This window comes from Lytechinus pictus, chromosome 2 (assembly GCF_037042905.1).
Source record: "Lytechinus pictus isolate F3 Inbred chromosome 2, Lp3.0, whole genome shotgun sequence".
Taxonomy (NCBI): Eukaryota; Metazoa; Echinodermata; class Echinoidea; order Temnopleuroida; family Toxopneustidae; genus Lytechinus; species Lytechinus pictus.
The window spans coordinates 43,375,507-43,390,204 of record NC_087246.1 but is presented as its reverse complement, the minus strand read 5'-3'; positions in this window follow the sequence as shown (position 1 = coordinate 43,390,204).

The following is a 14,698-nucleotide window of genomic DNA, read 5'->3' as shown; positions in this document are numbered from 1 at the left end:
GAATTGGAAGGGAGGGTGAACGAAAGAATGAAGGAGAGAAAGAAAAGACGAAAGAAAATACGAAAGAAAATAGATGAATTGAGAAGAAAGAAAGAAAAAATGAAGGGGAAAATGAAGGATAAAAAATTGAAAAAAAGTTAGAATAAAAGGATGAAAGAAAGAATAAAAGAGAGAAAAAAGGTTTCCGTCATTCTTTGAATTGAATATAGATAGAAAGGAAAAGAAATGAAGGGAGGATGAATAAATGTGTGAATTCAAAGACAAAATAAAGGAGAGAAAAACAGTAAGAAAAAAGGAAGAGGAAAGAAAAAATGAAGGAAAGTCATGTTTCCTTCATTCTTTGAAAGTAAGAAACAGAGAAAGAAGAAAAAACAGGAAGGGAGGAAGGAAGAAAGGAAGGGAGGGAAAGAAAGAATAAGGGAAAAGAATAAACGAAAAATAAAATAAAGAATAAAAGAAAGAAGGAAAGAGAGGGAGGAAAGAATGAAGGGAGGAGAAAATGAAAATAAAGAAAGAAAATAATTGAAGGAGAGAAAGAACGAAAAGAAAAAGGAGAGGAAGGGAGGAGGAAGCAAAGAAAAGTTTAAGGAAAAAAAGAATGAAGGAAATAAGAAAAAAAAGGAAATTTAATAAAGAAGGCAGGTAAGAGAAAGAAGGAAAGAAAGAAAATGAACACAGAGAGAAAGGATCAGGAAAGAAAGATAGGAAATAAAGATAGATGGAACAAAAAAGGGCAAGCAGGAAAGATAGAAGGATAACGATAGAAGGACAGAAAAGAAAGAAAAGTTCAAACTTCAAGCAAACAAAAACAATCCAATCTAACAAAATTCATATTTGGTGTTTTTTAATACATATTTTAAAAAAAAATGTTTCAGAAATGAATAAAATTTCAAAGTGAGACATTGTCAACTTAAAAATTAGATGAAACATCACGGCATGATACACAACAAGACTCAAAACGAAAGCTGAAAAAACTAGATCTACATGACGAAAAACCTCAATTTGAGAACACTATACCCCAGTTTCCCTTGCAATAAATTCTCTTCTCAAAGTACGACAAACCCTACTGCCCCAAGCATGCAATGTAAGTATCAAAACACCTGTTTCTTGACCTCGGTCCGAAGATAACACAACAGCCCGGCATATACAGTCACAGCAGGGGGCCACACACGATGGGATGCATGCGCAGCGCTGAGTGCGGACCCGGTAAGCAAGCCGTCATTTCTATTCGCTTACTTTCCTTATTTCGAGGTCGATTTTCTTCGTTCGAAATTAAAAATGGACTAACATTGAATTTCTGAATACAATATGCCTTTGAAAAGTGATTAAATATCGAATACAATAATTTCATTCAGAAGGTCCTACTACAGGCAGAGAAGTCTTACGTAATAGCACAGCTGTTGTTTATCATTTCGTCCTTGGCTCAACGCTCATAATCTGGCCTGTGGAGGTGAAATTGAGACAGCGGGGATTACCTGGGCAAGCGGGGTTGATCAGGCGGGTGTTTCATAAAGCTGTTCGTAAGTTAAGAGCGACTGGTGATCCTGTCTTGCGGTAAATGAGTACACACCATTGGCGATAATCACCAGTCGCTCTTAACTTACGAACAGCTTTATGAAATGGCCCCCTGGGCTTGGAAATGATGTTTTAGATTTTCAAATGCAAAATGGGGTGAAATACCGCAGTTTGCAATCTGAACTGCGGTAAATTCTCAAACGGGGGTTTGACGTAATGAGTTATGAAAACTCATGACTTGTTTCTCCGATTACATCTCCAAATCAGTAACCTGAGAATCCATAATATAATTATACAAATTTTCCACCGATTTTGTGATTATTTTGGTGGAAAAACTATTTATCATGTCATTGTTTGCACCATTGAGAATCTGCTCCGATCCCAATTGCCTGCCACACACATGCAGGGGGCCAGTTTGCAATGTATTGAGTTAGCAAGAAAATCACCGCAGAACTTGCAAAGGTTTAGTTATCGATTTTATTGTTGTCTCTGCTTCGTCATCTGTTGGTTACTTGATGAAAATTCATCACTTTTATTCTGAAATACGGGACAAATAGGCATCCCGGGAAGGGTTTGTCGGGACGCTGGGACAAAGGAGCAAATACGGGACGATCACGGGTAATACGGGACGTCTGGTCACCCTAGTATTGTCTATCACATTCTTTAAAGTAGACATAAGACAATCACATCAATAGAAAGATTTCAACCCCTATAATAGTATTTAGCTCCATCCAAGTAAAAAACAAAACAAAAAGAAAATAACAAATTTAACCAACAAAACACCATCCAAATCTGAGGGCTGGAAATGCAATTTCACTCAAAGAGAAAGGGCCCGTTCATGTGATGTCACGTAATGGCATTGTGTTTCTGAGTTGTGTACAAGTTAAGTACAAACCCACATACTCTCCAGCAGAAGAGCTTGTATTTTGCCTTGGAAGCGTGGTTATTTCTGAGATTTTTTACTTTATTCAGAGGAAAAATAAGGAAGCAATATCATGCAATGGATATTTCTTTATGGATATTTCTTTTTATATCATCACAAAGATTATTAACAATTAGCTGAGGTAATAAAAAGGGAAACAAGGTTAGATATACAGATTATGATAATACTTGCCGTTTTTTTCTTATTTACGAGATAACTGGATATATATATTCATTTGATTTGCTAGTTCATTATGATTAACTTGCACGCCGAATAAAAGTACACAATTTTTCATGCGCGTGCGCAGCATCTCCCTACACACGCACTATCCCCAGATCATCACGCAAATTGGAGTCCATTTCCTCTTATGAGCCTGAACGCAAGACATGTTGCCACGCAAGGCGAGGGGCCGGTGGGAGGGTTCAAATTAATATATCCAGTTATCTCGTAAATAAGAAAATAACGGTAAGTATTTTCATAATTTACTGTCAATAACTGGGACATATTCATTTGATTTGCTAGACCAACACGGATTCAATGTGAAGGGAGGCATGTCTAGACTACAGGAAAGTGCGCAAAAAATAGGGAGATGAAGACAAGAGGGCCGCTGCCTTAAAGGCAGAGGAGGCAAATAAGGCCTCACCCGAAGGAAAGTCCTTTAAAGGACAAGTCCACCCCAACAAAAAATTTGGTTTGAATAAAAAGATAAAAATCCAACAAGCATAACACTGAAAATTTCATCAAAATCGGATGTAAAATAAGAAAGTTATGACATTTTAAAGTTTCGCTTAATTTCACTAAACAGTTATATGCACATCCTGGTCGGTATGCAAATGAGGAGACTGATGACGTCATCCACTCACTATTTCTTTTGTATTTTATTATATGAAATATTCTAATTTTATCCTCATTGTCAAGTAAAACAATGATTAATTCGTCCCTGAACACGTGGAATTAGCATTGTTGAATACTATATGGTTCAGTCAAGTTTGTCCTCATTGTCAAATCTGTAAAAAATGAAATATTGTATAATTAAAACAATAAAATACAAAAGAAATAGTGAGTGATGGACATCATCGACTGACTCATTTGCATGTCACTGAGTTGTGCATATCACTGTTTTGTGAAAAATAAGCGAAACTTTAAAATGACATAACTTTCTTATTTTACATCCAATTTTGATGAAATTTTCAGCATTATGCTAGTTTGATTTTTCTCTATTTCTTCAAATCAACATTTTTCTTGGGTGGACTTGACCTTTAAGTAAAAAGAAAGCGAAGGAATTAGGAGAACGCCAAAAGGCGGCCCTCAAGATGTCGTCTACGACGATTCCATTGAAAAGAGCCCAAGAAGTAGCGATACTTTTAGTATCGTGGACCCTCAGCCGAGTGTCAGGAGAACATCATCACCAGCAGACTTGATCGTTTCAACAATCCAGCGTGAGATGATGTCTCGTGAAGCTGCTGCAAACGGCTCGCGCGACAATACAAACAACTGGACAGAGTTGGGAATTGTCTGAAGATTGGCAAACAAAGACAAGGGTTGAAACAGGGAAACCACATTGTTTGATCTAAAAATCGTTTCAAGGACCCGGACACCAGATCCTATTACCAGAAGTTAAGCGATCTGGAGGGAGTTAAGGAACTCAATTGGAACAAGTGCAAACGACTGGATTTAGATAACAAGGCGTGGAAGTCACACCTAATCTACGCAAATCCCGTCAAATGTTCGGGAGCAATGCAAAAGTATGCAAAGCTACGTACTGTATATGGTTACAGATTAACGGATACAAGGAGGGATCTCGACTGATAAACGGACGAAAAATGCCCTGAATACCGACCGAAGAGGGAGTGAGTCAAGCGCCAAGAACGACCGACAGGCGCCATGACGGACTAAACCAAACGAGCTCGACGTTTGAGAAGAAAACTCAAGAGTTTGTAAGATTCGGATTGAGGGTATTAATCATCCATAACCGGTGGGATAATCGCCGATGATCAATAAAATTCGACAAGAATCGTGATCGGAAGGACTGAAACTTGTGCAGTTCAGTAAATGATCGATAAATCAATCCGAGAAGGAAAAGACGGGGCTAATAAAAGCCAAAGTCGAGTCACCGGCTTAATAAAATTAAGCCAAGCTGCATCAACGCAAACGTAAGGAATGCGAGATATCTCAGATGCCCCCGCGTTGGGGGAAGCGCCCAGAAGTCGATCTCTGTCTCAAATGCGTGAGGACAGACCATCTGCGGATTCTGATAGAGAGCTGTGGCAGGCCGTTTCCAGCGGCCCGATAAGGACATAGAACGACAGAGAGTAAAGGTTGAAGTAAACCACTTGTAAGGCAGTCAATGTGTAGAGAAAAACGACCGAGTGTAATCCTGCCAATAAAAGAAAAACTGCCACGGACCTGCTGTCTATGCGGAATAGAACACTCTGGTCAAACAGCTCAACTGGGCGTGTCGGAGAATAAACACGGCTCGCATCACGACGTACACATGTGTGATAGACCGAGCGGTCGAGAGAGGACCCCGGATCCCATCTCTTCGTACTAAAATAGCACCCGCCCAAGGGTGCAGCACCCGCGGCAGGAGAGGTGGGAGGTGGCTTGACCCAAGCCACCATCGGCGTGAGGGCCCATAAGGCTAGGCTGCGATGGATGTCTGCTGGACGGGGCAATCCCTAGCCGCAGCAAGTGTACGCCAGAGGTGAGCTGGCGAAAAAATGCCTGTCATGACCTCACATGTAAGCGACAATCAAGAGATGTCGGTCAAGAAGACGCTCTGAACCAACAGTCATCGCCAGACATGATACCTCAACAGTTACGTTCCCGTAACTATCAAGGTTACCTATCAAGGTTAGGGACAGAAACTGGCTAAGAGTGTCTAAGTCCTCGCTTGAAGAATCAAGCGAAGGAATATCACGACGTGAGGAAAATAATCACCAATATTTCCCTTAGTCTGCGATGAGAACCAGTTGTTTCCAAAAAACAACAGCCACAAGGCCTGGTTTCTCTGGTGATCACAAGGGTGAGCACCCCCGGCGCTAGAAGCATGGAACAGTCCGATATCGGTAAGATAAAGAGTTCCGAAAGTTGCAGAGCAAACTGTCGCCCTAAGCAACGGGAGATGAGAATCTAAGCTTCTAAGAGGAAGAGCTCCAGTGAAGTAAATCACTTTCATGGAGGTACTCATCCACAGTCGGCCCGAGGGATAGCGGGTCCCGGTGATCGTGGGTAGACAGACATAAGTGTACATCCACACACGCATACATACACACATATATAAACATATATCTATATATATATATATATATATACATATACATATATATACATACACATACATGCATATATACATACATCTATCCACGATCACATCATTCTCGGTCGCGCAGTGACCATGGCCACAAACATAGCATGGATGGAGGATGAAAGCGGCCTGCTAGGTGACTCAAGTGTGCCGAGTGAAGAAGCTTCTAAGTAAGACAACTCGTCAAACGGGCAAGGTGAATGCATCGACCGTAACCCTCTCCACACAAGGAGGAAGCGGCGGAGACGCCCGCAAGCTTGACCCACATAGAGGGCAGTCTATCAGATAGACTGTTTGAGCTCGACCGAAGGCCTGGCGGCGGACAGTTTGGTGTGAACTCGCCAACCCGGCAGGGTGGGTGCGCCCAGGAAGCAGGCATAAAAATGCCAACAAGAAAAACCTGGGGCTTGAAACAAGCCTGAACGCACGTACACAGACGACAATCTAATGAGATATAAGGCTGTTACTTTCCTCCGAGGTGATGCTTACTCGACCGGGAAAGACTCGGGGAACAAGCTGTGAATGTCAATGAGAGGGGTATCTATTTTAAATAGCCGATTCCCTCCGGGTGTTCGGTGATGATGCAGACAAGCAGATTAATCATAACCATAATGCATTGGGCAGTGAAGGCATAGCAATTACTAAGTATAGGAGAACTATTAATCTCTGTGACATTCAGCTCCGATATTCGTGCTCATAAGCTCGGCAGAGATACGAGTGAGCCATACCGCTGAGCGGTAATGGTGCTTATATCAGAGTCGCCCTCTCTACAGCGGCGATCGCTGGAGAAAGGGTGTCTGTACTAGCCCTGACTCTAACCTTACAAGAGTACGAGTTAAAAGTAAAGAGAGGGCACCCTTACTTTCATATAGAAAGTGAAATTCAAGCCAAAAGCTAATGGTCCCGTCGCCTGGGCGGACGATAGGTTGCCCTCTCAAAAACAGCCCAAAATTCTCATGAGAGAAGGAAGGCATGCAGTATGTAAGAAATTCTTTCCTCTAATCTACGGGCCTGCCCATGGGGTAGAATAGAGAGAGTTACCGCTGAAAGAGCCGTCGCCATAAACGATGCCCAGTCAAACTCTGAAGCTTGACGTAGAGGGCAAATTCCGAAAATCGGGAGTACCTGCATATCAATGGGGGATACCCATGCAGGTGAACGGGCCGGAAATTCAGAAAACTCGCCGATGGCTCCCCGGAGTGCAGGCTGGCGGGAGAAATCTTAATCCGCTCAATGCCTGACACCAGCAATTAGACAGACAGAAAGCAGCAAAAGCGGCTGCAGCGTCCAACCAGCAAAACTCGTGGGCTTGCCGACTTCCTGGGTAAGACCCATACGTCTGCAGCACCTGAACATATTGAGAGATCAACCGTGCGGGTGAAAGGGCCGGCAATTTCATAGAAAAGGCCGGCGGCTGGTGAGAGACTGCTGATAAGCCCGGCCGTCGCGTAGCGGCGGCCTATAATGACGGAGAACACGAGGATAAGAACCCGTCATGCTTGGGGACGTATTGATGCAACGTCCAACCGTCGGTTACTGAGAGCTTGCCGACATGTTGGAGCTTGAGAGCCGTATGTCGGAAGCACCTGCATAGAAACGGGGGTCACCGTGAAGGTGAGTGGGCCAGCGTTTCAATAAAGGCCCGGCGTGAGAGGGCAGGTGACTGCTTGAACCGCACGGTGCTTAGCACGGCGGCTGAAGCTGATAGGAAGCAGTCAGTCCGCAAGCCCGTGTTAATGAGCAAATGAGCAAGTCCTCTCGTGGCTGAATTCATGTCCCTGCAAAATCTCGTGAATTGTGAGACTTTCTTTCTTAAAGAATTTATCCACTTTCTCCTTGAGTAATATTTATTAATTTTGTATCATGGGCAAGAGTAAATGTTACTCTTTTATATTGGTCATTTCTTTTGAATGAAATATTTTGATAAATAAGCGTTTTTTTTACCTGAAAAGATGCATCAAACAGAATTTTCTTCCTCTGTTTTCACTTGCAAATTGTGCAACATTTTGTGTTTTAGGCACCAACATTATTTATATCATCAGAAAGCTCAAACTCTATACTTTCTTACAACGTCACTCTTGATATGTGGCATCTTTTAGATGGGTCAGCAGCCAGCTTTTTCCATCAAGATGCAAGACGAGATTTCTGAAATTTCTGAGTAACATAAAATCCAGAGTTCTGATTGGCTGAATAATGTTTTCAGGACAACTGAAGAGATTACCACATGGTGAGTGTGACCTTGCAGAGGCCCAGTGTGGGGAACATTAGAATTTGTGTGGGTTTGTGGTCTCTATGACCAATCAGAGCACAGTATTCTTGTTTTTGAGCTGCTAAATGTACTTGGCCTATGAAAAGCTGGCTGCTGACCCATCTAAAATACATCTTCTTACAAAAATTATATCATATTAAAGCTTAGATCTTCAGCTTTATCATGATCTAATAATCATTTGTGCTCAAACAGAAATTAAGTGTGAAAACAACAACCTTTGTTGCATGAAAAAAATTATTTTGTTTCATGTTTTAGATCAAAGGTTTTTCCTATATTACAACATCCTTTTAAAAATCCAAACACATGACCTGAAAAAATGATTCTTCTTCTTTACAAAGATACCAAAAACATGAAGTTTGGTCAATATTTAGAGCAGCAATGGCCGAATAAAAAGAGGTGTTTTGGTTCGCACCAAGCTCATTAACTATGCAAAAATCCTCTAGTCATGAATATCACTTGGATAAAAGAAGCTACTTTTTCAGGGCTTGCTGACTGACTGGAAGCGTGAGGGAAATTACCCGCACTGTTCGTGGGCGTGTGAAGCAACATGAGAGTTGCGACGCCTGACCGATAAATATCGGGAGTCTGATGACAAAATGGGGGCGACGCCCGTATGTTGATACGTATTAGCAGGGATTTCCCTTGCAGGTGCGTGAGCTGGCAAATCATAAAATTGCCGGCGACTCTCCGAGGTGTGAGATGGTGAATGTCTGCTTGACCTGCCCGGTGCTTGACACAGCGGTTTTAGCTGACGGGGAGCATGAGGATAAAAATCTGTGATGCTCGAGGGCGTTTGGGTGTAACATGAAGGTTATGACGCCTGGCCATCGGCGCAAGAATCAGAAAGATAGGTCTGCCCGCGAAGCGGGGTTAGCGACCTAGAATTTCTTCTTCTTCCTCTTCTATGCAGGCCCCGCCGGGATGGAGAAGAGGGCACATGAGACAGGGGGCTGTGATATCTTGCATGAGAAAAGTCACCCAAATCTGATCAAACCGTTCAGGCACATGGACGCCATTCCACGGTTCCACCGTGATCAGATAATCGTGAGTTTGACGGGGTCGAGCTCACGTGTCTCTAGCGACTAGGGGCTGGTAGCCCTTTGCTGATGCTCCCTGACGGAGACTGATAAAGCATCGAGCCTAGTCTGTGGCGGGAAAAGAGTCCCACACTCTTAACCAGGACTTGTTGGACCCGATAGCCGGTGGGTCAAGCAGACCTGGAGGAGATGAGGTTTTCTCCACTACTCCCCCAAAATTGGTCTAGGTCCCGACGAGGGATCATTGGCTATCACCTTTCGGGCACATGCATGCAGTGCCACGGTTCCACCCTCTTGGGCGCGTGGACATGACTCCACGGTTCCACCCTTCCTTCTCAGGGCACGTGGAAACAATTCCCTGGTTTCACCCTTTATTGAGCCCTACGGAAAGGGCCTCACTCTCATACTCACCGCCGCTGATCGCGGGAACAAATATACCTTGTCTGGCTCTTCCCCAGTGGCAGACGTGGGGTCATCTGGCAAGTTCTTAACCTGAAAGAACAAAAGGAGGGGCGAAATCCGAGGACGGGCGGGGAGGGGGTGGACAAGAAAGGTAGATAAACCAAGGTCCCTTTCAGATAATATTGATAATTCAGGTTATTAGCAGGACCAACTTTTTAAAAAATGAGTTCGAAGACAAAAATAAGATCAACTGAGAGAAAAAAAAAAAAAAATTAAAAAAATTATTATGACAAGATAATTATCGATAATTAAACAATAGAAAGCTTCGAAGGATAAGCTCCGAGGACAAGCCAAGAAGCCAACTGAAGAACAAGAGTCCGTCTGACGAAGAAAAAATTCTAAGACGGAAAAACAACAAGTGGAATGCCTCTGGCTGTCTCACCTGCATCACGCGATTCAATATAGAAGCAGTCCTGACTTTGAAAACTACTATAAAATAATCATTCACAAAAAACACCATTCATAGAATGATACAATACTACGTTTTGTGCGTGAGACTCATGCATCCAGGGTCCGTCTCACGATCTCACGCATGGCACCCATTTTTCTCAGGCATCAGGACCCGACAGAAAAAAAAAGAGAAAAAGTAGCATTATTCGCTAGATTATACGCACTGGCCGACCGCCTTCGCACGCCGTCACGTCTACCCCGGCACGTGAGACGAATCGAGAGTACAGTCAGCGCACAGCTAGTACGTGATAAGATGAATTGCTCGCGTGCATCGCATGGTTTTGTAGTATGGATCAATATCATGATGAAGCCCATATCTCAAACGCACGCGCGCGCGCCTTTTCGAAGCATGCGCGCAGAGTCATGAAAATCTCACGCATAACTTTTTTTTGAACTTGGCATGTCTGTAATAACAACCATGAATAAGAATAGATAAATACAATTCTGAGAAATAAGGTTATAGAAATTTGTATTATGTACAGCTTAGGCCATTGCTTGATTCCTTAGCATGGAATTTGCATAATTACTTTAAAGTGTGGTCATGATGATTTTATGATCATCATCACTATTCTATATCTTGCTAGTTAGTTACCCTTGATCTATCAAACAAGGTAAAACAATATTGAAAGGAAAAAGGTCACCACCATTGGATTATTTCAGATTTACAATATTTCTTATGGTGATTGCTAAAACTCTATATTTTAGGTGGACCTGACATTGAATGCTCAATTGTTTTTAAAAAAAGTCTGAACAGAATCACACTTAAATTTATCTGTACAGTTCTGGCCATTGCTCTTTAGTGATTATTTCTTAGAATTGTTGACGTTGAAGATTTATCTTATATTTCATAGTAAAATTAGCTTTCATCTTACATATAAAGAATAAACAAAATATAAAAACAACCATGAATAAGAATAGATAAATACAATTCTGAGAAATAAAGCTATAGAAATTTGTATTATGTACAGCTTAGGCAATTGCTTGATTCCTTAGCATGGAATTTGCATAATTACTTTAAAGTGTGGTCATGAAGATTTTATGATCATCATCACTATTCTATATCTTGCTAATTAGTTACCCTTTATGTATCAAACAAGTTAAAAACAATATTGAAAGGAAAAAGGTCACCACCATTGGATGATTTCAGATTTACAACATTTATCATGCATGTTATGTCTATGGCATAAGTATAAACATGGTGAGTGCAAACACTCTATATATTATTATAGGTGGAACTGACATTGAATGCTTGATTGTTTACAAAAGTCTGAACAGAATCACACCAAAATTTATCTGTACAGCTCTGGCCATTGCTCTTTAGTGATTGTTTCTCAGAATCGTTGTCATTGAATTTTTATCTTGTATTTCATAGTAAAATTACCTTTCATCTAACATGTATAGAATAAACAAAATATAATAACAACCATGAATAATTCTGAGAAATAAAGCTATATAAAATTATATTATGTACAGCTTAGGCCTTTGCTTGATTAATTAGCATGGAATCAGCATGATTGCTCTGGATGTGACCATGATGATTCTATATTACACCTGTGGCTCTATGTACAAGTTTCTTTCCTGTTGATATTAACCATAACAACATCAACAAAGACAGCGACAGATGGGAAAAGAAAGTTGTAAAATAATGACTTTCTGTTGTTGTTATGTTTTTCTCAAGCAAATTGATACTCATTTTGTGCTTGCATACTGGATTTTATATCTCGCTTTTTGGTGAAAGTATGCCTCCAACCAATGATATTTTGTACACAATGAAACAGAATTGAGTTGCCTTCTTTTTATTTACTTCAGCTGGTGAAAATTTGTATCTAGCAAATCTTAATTACTTTGTAATATAAATTTATAAATTATATCTTTGCCCAAATATTCCATGCATATTTAAATAGAAAAAAGGTAAAGTAAATGGACTCAATACAAATAGAGATTTTTTTTCTTTAGGCCATGTAGGCTGGTAATTTATTCCAGTCATTCATAAACAAATACCAGCCAGTATACCACTTGCCTTTTTGCTTTTTGTGATGCTTTAAGGCGCAGCATATATTAACTTTAACTTATAATGAAAAAAAGAATGATAAAATACTCATGAAAATGTAAGTTTTATCTTGTTCAATTACTCTTAACTTCCCAAAAGGGAATCCTGTCTTGTTTTATGACAAGACAATCAAAGAAGATTGTAACATGTTCTTTCGATTCGTATACATGTATGCTTACAAATAAAATTTTAGAAGGAAAATAATGAAAGCATTCAAAGCCGTTTATTTTATTTTACCTATTTTGAAAATTTTTGAATAATTGCTGCCTAAACGATATTACTTTTGATGCAGATACATCCACTTAATTTCCATTTGCCTTACTATGGCTCATTTTGTGTTATATATGATGAATTTTGTTGTTGGATTAAGACGCACAATGTTATTAATTTTGTATCAAATTAATTCAATTACAAGGGCGAACTCTTCTTCTTTACATAACTTTCCATTTTCTGTCAACATTATTCTCTTTTACCAACCTTCTAGTGGGCGTGATGTTGCTTTGTATACCAATAGACGTACAACTAACTTTTAAAATATACTCATTTTGTTCGTGCTCTTTCAATATGCAACAACAATGCACATATGTTGTTATGTAATCTATCCTAAAGCCATAGCTACAATATACATAAAATGCAACCTAAAAAATCTTAATGATAGTTGTCAAAGGTATCTGTCAGAGTGTAAATTCCTACATGATAAAACGTTGCATTCTCATGATGATGATTGGTGAACCCATACAAGAATTTCAAGACTTGTTACATAATCAAATATATTGTTACATGTGTAAGCAAATATATCTAAATCATGACTGGAACTATTATTTTTCTTGTTGTAAACGCTGTTTTGAACACCTATTCCCTTTTAACCAATTAAATGACAATGAGCTTGATGATGTAATATCGGCTGACGAACCCCTAGAAAACAATTTTGACAGGCTTTCTCATTTACATTTGTTCCTTTTTTAGCACATGAAAGTATTATCCAAAACAATGATGTTGACCCTGACTTCCAATTCTTTACTGAAAGTTCAAATGACTCTCGATACTACAGTTCTGAGGAATTCAATGAAATATTTGGGAATGTAGATGTTCCGAGCAGTGGAAAATTTTCCAGCGTTCACTTCAATGCTAGAAGTCTTTTAAATTCTTTTGATGACATTACAACCTGTCTTAACTCTTTGGACTTTACATTTGATATAATTGCCATTTCCGAAACCTGGCTAAGATTCAAAAGTCCCCTGGTAATCTGGTATATATGCCCAACTACACGTTCGTTTGTAACAATAGGAAATATTCCAGAGGCGGTGGAGTTGGAATACTAGACTGTTATACTCAGACGTGTCAGATCACTTACCAATATTTCACGTAACAGACATGAATGTTATTAAAATTAAATCGAAAGATCACGCGGTACCTTGTAGGGCTTTTACGACAGTAAATATTGCGAAATTTAAAAATGAAATTGAAAATTCAAATTGGGGTGACATTTTAGATATGCAAGATGCCAATCAAGCATATGAAACATTCATAACCAAATTCCGTGCAATGTATGATAGCAATTTCCCATTGAAAAAAAATCTAGAAAGAAAATTAAACTTAAATAATGGATGACCTATGGCTTGCTTCAATCTATTCATTATAAAAACAGTCTTTATAAAAAATATATCCATAAACCAACAGTTCGAAACGAAATTAAATACAAAGATTCTCTTAAAAACGTTAACTATTTGAAACGGCAGGCTAAAAAATGTTATTATAAATGTAAATTTGAAGAATATAAAATAATATAAACCGTACGTGGCAATTGATCAAATCAATATTGAATAAAAAAAGAAAATCCATCCCCAAATCTTTAGTTTGTAATGGAAGTGTATCGACAGACCCACTCCAAATAGCAAATACTTTTTTTTAATGATTTTTTAGTTGAAATAGGTCCTAGGCTAGCTAACACCACTCCTCGAAATTATACAGATTTCAAAACGTATCTATCTGAACCAAATTCTAAATCATTGTTTTTCAGTCCGGTAACCCAACGTGAAATATGTAATATTGTCATGCGTTTTGGTAACAGTAAGGCCCCGGGTCTAGATGATTGCTCTCCTAAGATTGTCAAACTTGTAATCGAATTAATAAGCAAACCTTTGTGTCATATATTTAATCTATCACTTGCCTCTGGGATATTTCCAGATAAAATGAAAACTGCAAGAATTTCTCCAATTCTTAAAACCGGTAATAGAGAACAGGTTAATAATTACAGGCCCATATCAGTCCTCTCTATTTGTCTAAAATATGGGGAAAGGTTATTTATAAAAGGACCTATAACTTTCTTGAAAAAAATAATTGTCTTTTTAAATCTCAATACGGTTTCCGTAGTGACCATTCAACAGAACTGGCTCTCCTTGAATTAACAAATAAAATTATTGACTCTTTTGAACGCGATTTATTCACGATTGGAATATTTATTGACCTGTCAAAAGCATTTCACACGATTGATCATACTATACTTTTATCAATGCTAAATAACTATGGTATTCATGGGACTGCCCTAGATCTTTTCTCTAGTTACCTCTTAAATTGTAAGCAATGTACTTTATATAACTCTGTTCAGTCCGAATATAGGACAATTATATGCGGAGTTCCACAGGGGTCATTACTTGGCCCGCTCTTATTTATTTTATTTATCAAC